We start from the raw sequence: 8,219 nt of genomic DNA on the forward strand, positions 1-8,219 counted from the left end.
TGGTGAGAAGCCAATAGCAGCGTTTCTGATCAATGTTTCTATTATTGATACATATCCCCTTTTAAACCAACTCATGAACACGCAATTATCTCAGTAACTCAATCCAGCAATACCAATCATAAACAACAGTTGTGTTCGAAGAACCTAATTAACCAGATTATGATTAGCAAGATGATATCATCTTGGATGTGTCATTTGGTCTTGGATGTATTAAGCGACGTACGAAGAACAGACCCCAGATTGACTTTATTTCTGTCAGACATATATAGCAGTTCTTATTGAGAATTAACAGAGGTTTAGATGTTGATGTTTTATTGAAAATAATAAAGTTTATATTCACCACTATAGTGATCAGTGTTTGCTTGAACTGGGGTCTCTGGCTGCTCACACTGTGAGTTTATGTCTCACTGTGAGACACAGTCATCATAGCTTAAAAAGCCAAGACAAATTTTGGGAAAAGTTTGTCAAAAATATGTTATAGTGTTATTGGTTTTGTCTTAAAAAACCCAAGATTTTTATTTTGTTTATGAAGAAATGTCGATTACTTAAAAGAAGTTTTATTAAGGTAAACTTTAGGATTGGCTACTGTCAAAACTTTCTGAAAACATTTTTTCTCTTTAAGAAATCATTCTGCACTGTTAGATAGCATTATGTAGTTTCATAAGACCTGGAAAACCAGTTTTAACTGCTGATGTTAATCTGCTAGATATTTCTTCACACCATAGCGAAACTAACTAGCCTGGGAAAACCCAGATGAACTTCCGTCAAATTTAGATTTGCTCTGCAAGTTAGTCTGGCGAAGAGCTGATCGATCTGATTGGTTTTAAGGTCTATGCAATTGCTTACAGAGGCATTTGAGCGACGTCCGTTGATGCCGACCTTTGGAAATAAGCTGTGAATGAACCTTCCCCAGATCCTAACTCAGTTACGACTGAGAAGGGTCTGGTTTTAACCAGGTTTTAACCAGGCTAGAAACTAACCAAGTAGTAATACGATTCGGCTTATGTCTAAGCTATATCCAAAAAAAAAACTTCCGGTGGAGAGAACGCTGGCATGTTTGGTTGCCGCTTCTTCACTCGGTACTTTTAATTGTTTTTACGTGTTTTATATTATTATTTTTTTTTATTATATGTTTTTGTTGGATTCCTTGTTACTTGGTCGTGCTTCTACATTTCTGACTGGGATCGGAAAACACTCTTTGCTGTGCCTGTGAAACCTACGTGTGTGTAACCTATCGGTGTGCCTGGATTTTTCACTCCTTTGTGCTCTCCGTGATTCTGTATCAGTGCGTCAGAAGTTCTGTTTTACTACAACGCTTTGGATTCTACCCTGGACATTTTGGATTGGATCAAACCGTGTCCTGTGTAGCAGTGTCTGATCTTTGGTTCATCACAACATTTTGATCTCAATTGGACTATGTGGATTTGTTTACTATTTACTGTCATTTGTATCTTAACATTGACTGGGCTCCGTGGAGTGTGCATCCTCGAACACCTGGACCACGTTATGATAAGGTACTCTCTGCCTGAGCTGCTTTCACAGAAACACCAGTTGTTGCTCAACATACGTGTCCGTGAAACTTTACGATCACTTCATCTTCTACGTCGGCCTAAATATGTCCATAGGGGATCGCAGCGGAATTTTAACATCACAGGGACTGATATTAAGGTCTTATGTTCCCGTCCCACATGTATTGACATTAATCAAAACATCTCTCGTGGTGTTTGCCCTGCGAACTTATGCTATCCACAAGTGTCTACTATATACTGTGACAAAGTACGCCCTGATTTCATCAGGTTCGCGCACCTTAATGTACGCTCATTAAACAAAAAGACTGATTTACTTTATGACATCATCCTTGACAAAAAACTAGATGTCTTCTGTATTTCAGAAACTTGGCATCAACAGAATGACTTTTTAAATCTCAATCTGTGTACTCCACCGGGATTTAGATATCTTGACAAACCCAGAGCAACGGGTAAAGGGGGTGGCCTTGCTCTTGTGTATAGTACCGATGTCTCTGTTACTGAAATTGCTGTTCCTCCTGTCTTATCATTTGAGAGTATTGTTTTTAAAGTTAGTGGTGTTTCTCCTGTTTTGATCTTGTTTATCTATCGGCCACCGAAACCTAACCCTCTGTTCTTTGAAGAACTCACAGAGCTACTTGCATTTGTAAATCCCCTCTGTCCATCTATGATTCTTATTGGAGATATTAACATTCATGTTGATAATCCTAGTTGTAATCATACTACTAATTTGATGGAGATTCTGGATTGTTTTAACCTGATACAACATGTAAACTTTTCTACTCATAGAAAAGGTCATACACTTGATTTAGTGTGTACAGCTGGTGCTGATATTAATCAGCTTGAAGGCAAAGATTTGTGTATCAGTGACCATAAGCTCTTGAGCTTTAACTTATCTGTTCCTCTTCAAAAACTACAAAAGAGGGTTATTAGTTTTAGAAATCTTAAAAATATTGATCTTAATCAGTTTTCATGTATGATCAATGAGAGTCCTGCAGGTAATACTGTTGATCACTATAATTTAATTTTATCATCAATTCTGGATGTGCTGGCCCCCAGGAAGGAACGTGTGGTTTCATTTTCAAAATCATCACCCTGGTTTACTATTGAGCTCAGGGCTCTTAAAGCAAAGAACAGGCAGTTGGAACGACAATATAAAAAATCAGGGCTCACTGTTCATAAACTTATGTATGATGAGCATTTGGTTCGGTATAGCGATGCCCTCAAAATAGCAAGAACTGAATACTACTCTCAAATCATTAATGACGGTACTGCAAAACCAAACAAGATGTTTAGAGTAATCAACAAACTCCTTAAACCTACCAATCCACTTATTTGTTCCACTGTGCAGCAGTGCAATAATTTTCTGATATTCTTTACTGATAAAATTGAGAATATTTATCAGTCTATTACTTCTGTCTCTTTGTGTGCACCTCCTGAGATTCAGCCTGTAAATTGTCCACTTACCCGGTTTTCTAGTTTTCAAACGGTCACCATTGATTACATTTCCAAATTAATTATGACGATGAGTTCCTCTACCTGTACTCTGGATCCTATTCCAACTCATGTTCTCAAGGAGTGTCTGTCATCTATCAGTCCTCTCATTTTGAACATTGTTAATGCTTCTCTTACTACTGGACTTGTTCCCCAAGCCCTTAAGGTTGCTTCCATCACACCCGTTCTTAAAAAGCCTGGGTGTGATGTGTCTGATCTGTCTAATTACAGGCCAATATCTAATCTTCCTTTTTTGGCGAAGGTTTTGGAACGTGTTGTTATGTCACAACTACATTCTCACTTGTCCATGAATGAGCTTTTAGAACCTTTTCAATCTGGTTTTCGATCAGGACATAGTACTGAGACTGCCTTGGTCCGAGTTATGAATGATCTCCTCGTCTCTGCTGACTCTGGTGCTCTTACTATCTTGGTGCTGTTAGATTTGAGTGCAGCTTTTGATACGCTGTGTCACTCTATATTGATTGAGAGACTCGAGACTTGGCTTGGTATTTCCGGTACAGTGTTGGAGTGGTTTAAATCTTACCTCACTGATCGTACCCAGTTCGTCACGTTAGAAAATAATAAATCTAACGTTGGACAGGTATGTCATGGTGTCCCTCAGGGGTCTGTCCTTGGCCCAATACTTTTTAATATTTACATGCTTCCTTTGGGGCAGATTATTAGAAAGCATGGTTTGGGGTTCCACTTCTATGCTGATGATACTCAGATTTATATTAGCACAAAAACTAATATCACAGGTACATCAGCAACGCTTTCTGACTGTCTGCACGAAATTAAATTATGGATGTACCACAATTTTCTTAAATTAAATGGTACTAAGTCAGAGGTTCTTTTAGTTGGTACCCCTGCAGCTACCTGTAATGGTAAAACATTTAATTTAGACATTGAAAACAATGTACTGTCTCCATTACCTCAAGTTCGCAACCTTGGTGTAATTTTTGATTCTCACTTAACACTTGAAGCACATATCAAGAGCATTTCAAAATCTGCATTCTTCCATTTGAGGAATATTGCCAGGATCAGGCCTTTTCTTTCATTACCTGATGCTGAGAGGCTTGTCCATGCACTTGTGACCTCTAGGCTTGATTATTGTAATGCCCTTTATCTTGGCCTACCTGCAAAGTCCATTAAGCGACTGCAACACATACAGAACTCAGCTGCACGTGTTCTTACACATACTCCTTTTCGTCAGCATATCTCTGGTGTGCTTAGGAACCTGCATTGGCTTCCGGTACATGCCCGTATTGATTTTAAAACTCTTATTTTAACATATAAAGCTGTACATGGAACTGCACCATCATATATATGTGATTTGATTACGCCATATATGCCCTCTCGATCTTTGCGCTCCGCCCACTCTTTTCTACTGAAACAGCCTTCTTGCAGACTGAAAACGATGGGTGAAAGAGCTTTCTCTGTGGCAGCCCCCAGGTTGTGGAATGCACTTCCTTTAACGATTAGGAATGCTACAACATTAACGAGTTTTAAGAAACTGTTAAAAACCCATCTTTTTTAAGAAGGTGTTTGTGTCTTAATTGGTGTATGTTAATTTATCTTAATTTTTAATGCATTTACTTTTGTACTGTACTTGTAGCGCTTTGGGTACAAGAAAAGCGCAATATAAATAAAATGTATTATTATTATTATTATTATTATTATGTCAAAATGATTTATGACCCTATGATTGACAGGTGGGCGGGGCTAACCTTTGACCTTCCGGAGGATGTTCCGGAGGTCCTTTAATGTAGGGATTAACCTTTGACCTATCGATCGATCAAGTTGACAGTTGTCTTTGCCCTATTGACCTTTGTATTATACGTCAAGTTGCCAGTTGTCTTTGCCCCATTGATATTGGCCTATTGACCCCGGGGGGGAAATAACTTCTTGCTGTGGGAAATCCCCTCCATGCCAGCTGTGTCGGGGTTAGTGAGAAAATAATTGTTCTAATGTCGCATATAGATTAGCATAAAACATGGGGGTGTCCAAAAAGTAAAATCATCTTACCGTTTCACTATGGTGAAAAAAAGTTCCTCCGAGTGATTCTCTCCTTTTGCATCTGACAGTCTCCGCACTGTGTGTGTGTGCGTCTGTCTGTGAGTGTGTGCGTGACATCCGATATCCTGGCATTCCTGAGCACGCTATATAAATGGGGAGAGTGAGAAAAAGAGATTTTCTAATAATGCTACATATCTCACACACTAAAGTTGAAAAGCATGCTGCTCCTTTAAAATGGTTATAAATTTTAGTCATTTACAAATATCTTACACTAAAGTTGAAAAAGCTTTGATCTTTAAAAGTATATAAATGAAATGTACATTTAGTCATTTACAAATATCTTACACTAAAGTTGAAACACATTCTGTTCTTTAAAAAGTATATAAATGATTATAAAAAATCTTTTAAAAACAAAAATAAATAAATAAATTTTCACCTAGGTTGAAGAAGTAAATCTACCGCCATGTGTCTGGCCTCGTGGGTATGAGGGTTTGATTTAATGGAAGTTGTGAAGGTTTTATGTTTGAACTTTGACACGCGGCTTCGCAGGATCTCCCTCCATATTCCAGAGGAGAGGGGATTGCTGAGGACGGTGGAAGTGAGAAAATATCTCCCAGTAACTAAATTTGAAACACATTCTGTTCTTTAAAAGTATATGAATGAAATATTTATAAAATTTACATTTAGTCATTTACAAATATAATATTTTCACACTAACTAAAGTTGAAAACGTTCTGTTCTTTACAAGTATATATGAAACGGTTATAACATTTACATTTAGTCATTTACAAATATATTATCTTCACCCTAAGTAGAGTTGAAATACATTCTGTTCTTTAAAAGTATATAAATGATATGATTATATCGTTCATTTTAAAATTAACCATCTTTTCTAAATTTACTGAAACACAGTGCACCAATTAGTTTTGTTTTAGATGAACACAAAATAAAGAAAATCATCTTACATATTCAGAGAATTGAAGAAGTAAATCCCATCACATCATTGTCCATATAACGTATGAATGTATTTATAAAGATGCAATAAGTTTAAAGTTTTGATACAAAATATCCCAAAGTATTTTTCTCCCACACCGGCGTTTTGACACTCTGTGATTTAGAGTGGAGGAGGAATGGGTGTCTGTGTGCGTGTGTGTGTGTGTGTGTGTGTGTGTGTGTGTGTGTGTGTTACATGAGACCCTCCGCATTGCTGGGGACAGTGAGAAAAATAAAAGAAGATTTAAATTCAATTCAATGAATTATTTAAAGTCTTAATAAAACGTTGTAATACAGTCGTATCTTCTATTTATCTTTTTAATGATTTTGTTTAATGGTGCTCTAAAGTATAATGTTTATTAATATAGTCATAGCCATAATGATTTTTGTACTGTATCCAGTACACCTAAACACGACCATCACAGAAAAAGGCAGTTTTACATTGTTCCCTTTCAAGGGAACTCGAGCTGCGTTGAGACGCGGTGGGAACGCTCTGCGTGATTGCGTCGTGAAGCACGTGTATAATCAGTCCAATGGAAGAGCGAGACGTCATAGGCGGTGACGTCATAGACCAGGAAGCTATAAAGCACACCAGAAAACAGACCGCGACAGCTTCTGTTGCCTTCAGCAAGTGATCTGTGTATTCTGTCCTTGTCATATTTATTGTTGTCTGTCAAGTTGCAATATATATATATATTATGGCAAAAGAGAGCAAGCAGCTTTTGTGTTGTTCCCTGCCCACGTTATATCACGGGTGGGGACACACACATCAGCTTTTTGTTACTATTTGGGAGTGGAGCATGCTACAGTCAGTTCTCGAGGGGGCTGACTGTGAGCATTGCGAGAAACTGTCCGTGAGGACGCTCCGCTCCCGCCGGGCGTTCTTCGAGGAGGACGGTTCGGTTCGCGCTCCCCGCGCGGGTCCCGCTGTTGCCGATGCACGGCGGCGACTCGCATTTTGGGGTTCGCAAACGGATCTGACAGCGGGGGTTGGGACGGGCTCTGCCCTATCTCAGTTTTCACCTGCCAGATCCAGTGCTGGCGATTTCCAGTTCCGAGGAATTGGTATCGTTAGTGTTTTGTTTAGAAAAAGAGAACAAAACAAATAAAGATATTAAGAAAAGGCAGATGTTTGAGTTTTCAATAAATGAATAAATAAGTCAGCTCATAACTCTGTTGAATAAAGAGGAGCTTTAAAAGGAGGTTTATCTAGTGTTGTTGCTAGTTAAATATTTTCTGGCCAGCTGAACTTTATGAGAGTGAAAATAAGGAGTTTATTAGATGAAATAAATCTAAAAACAGAAAAACTCTGTATCTCAGCCTCCTCGTCGGGGACTGCCGTTTTTCCCTATCTCCACACCACACTGAGGTGTCAAGATCGTGGAATAAGTCGGTTTCTATTTTATGTGTTTAATGCCCTACGTCTAACTATAGTAATGCTATGGGTATTAAGTATCATGGTATGACAGTGCCTCGGGTTAAAGAGACGCTTGCTAGCTTTCTCTCTCCCGAGTCGGTGTCATAATTTTTAACCCCGACGTTACCCACCAGCCATCTAAATAAAAAATAAAAAAAATTTTAGGCAACGCTGGTGGGTAAATTATAAAGACATGGATGAATGTGAGGTTGTCAGCACTGACGCTATTCGAGAATTGCGTCGTGCAAAAACAGATAAACTATACTGGGGAGGGACGGTTTCGAGAAATCGTTTCTCCTCTGCGTCCTCTGGGTGGCGACTCTCTGAGGAGGGTCGCACACGGCCAGTTCGGTTGTTTTCCTGCTGGTGGCTACGGACTGATATATATATATATATATATATATATATATATATATATATATATATATATATATATATATATATATATATATGTATACGTTTTTCTGATTTAAAAGTAAAGAAAAATAAGATAAAATTATGTCTGTTCTTCTGGATGCTCCGCTTTCAAGAAACTAAGAATAAACCGTTCAGCGGCGTTCCAGAGGTTTCTTCCTCACCAATCTATGTTCCTGAGACTGCTGGGCGGAGCAGTCTCAGTCTACTAAGCTCCTCGCAGCACAGCGAGCATCGCCATTTGGGCTCCTCCACAATCAAAGGGGACTTGGGTGGCGGTAGCAGTCTAGCCAGTTAGAGATATGCAAGATCTGAGGACTATTTTATCTCTAAAAAAGCTTGGACAATAGGAAGCCCTG

At 38.6% G+C, this 8,219-nt stretch overlaps 1 protein-coding gene across 1 annotated transcript in view; it reads right to left on the reverse strand.

Moving 5' to 3' along the window:
- The window catches only part of LOC143738614 (5-hydroxytryptamine receptor 3A-like), a 115,821-nt gene extending 110,697 nt beyond the window's left edge, over positions 1–5,124 (reverse strand). The window contains exon 1 of the mRNA XM_077230626.1: positions 5,046–5,124. The gene's annotated coding sequence lies outside the window, so the exon portion shown is untranslated. The remainder of the gene's footprint in view (positions 1–5,045) is intronic.
- Positions 5,125–8,219: the final 3,095 nt, after the last annotated feature.

The sequence above is a fragment of the Siphateles boraxobius genome, unplaced genomic scaffold, assembly GCF_051911475.1.
Source record: "Siphateles boraxobius isolate OS27281-9 unplaced genomic scaffold, OSU_SipBor_1 15, whole genome shotgun sequence".
In the NCBI taxonomy this organism is placed as follows: domain Eukaryota; kingdom Metazoa; phylum Chordata; class Actinopteri; order Cypriniformes; family Leuciscidae; genus Siphateles; species Siphateles boraxobius.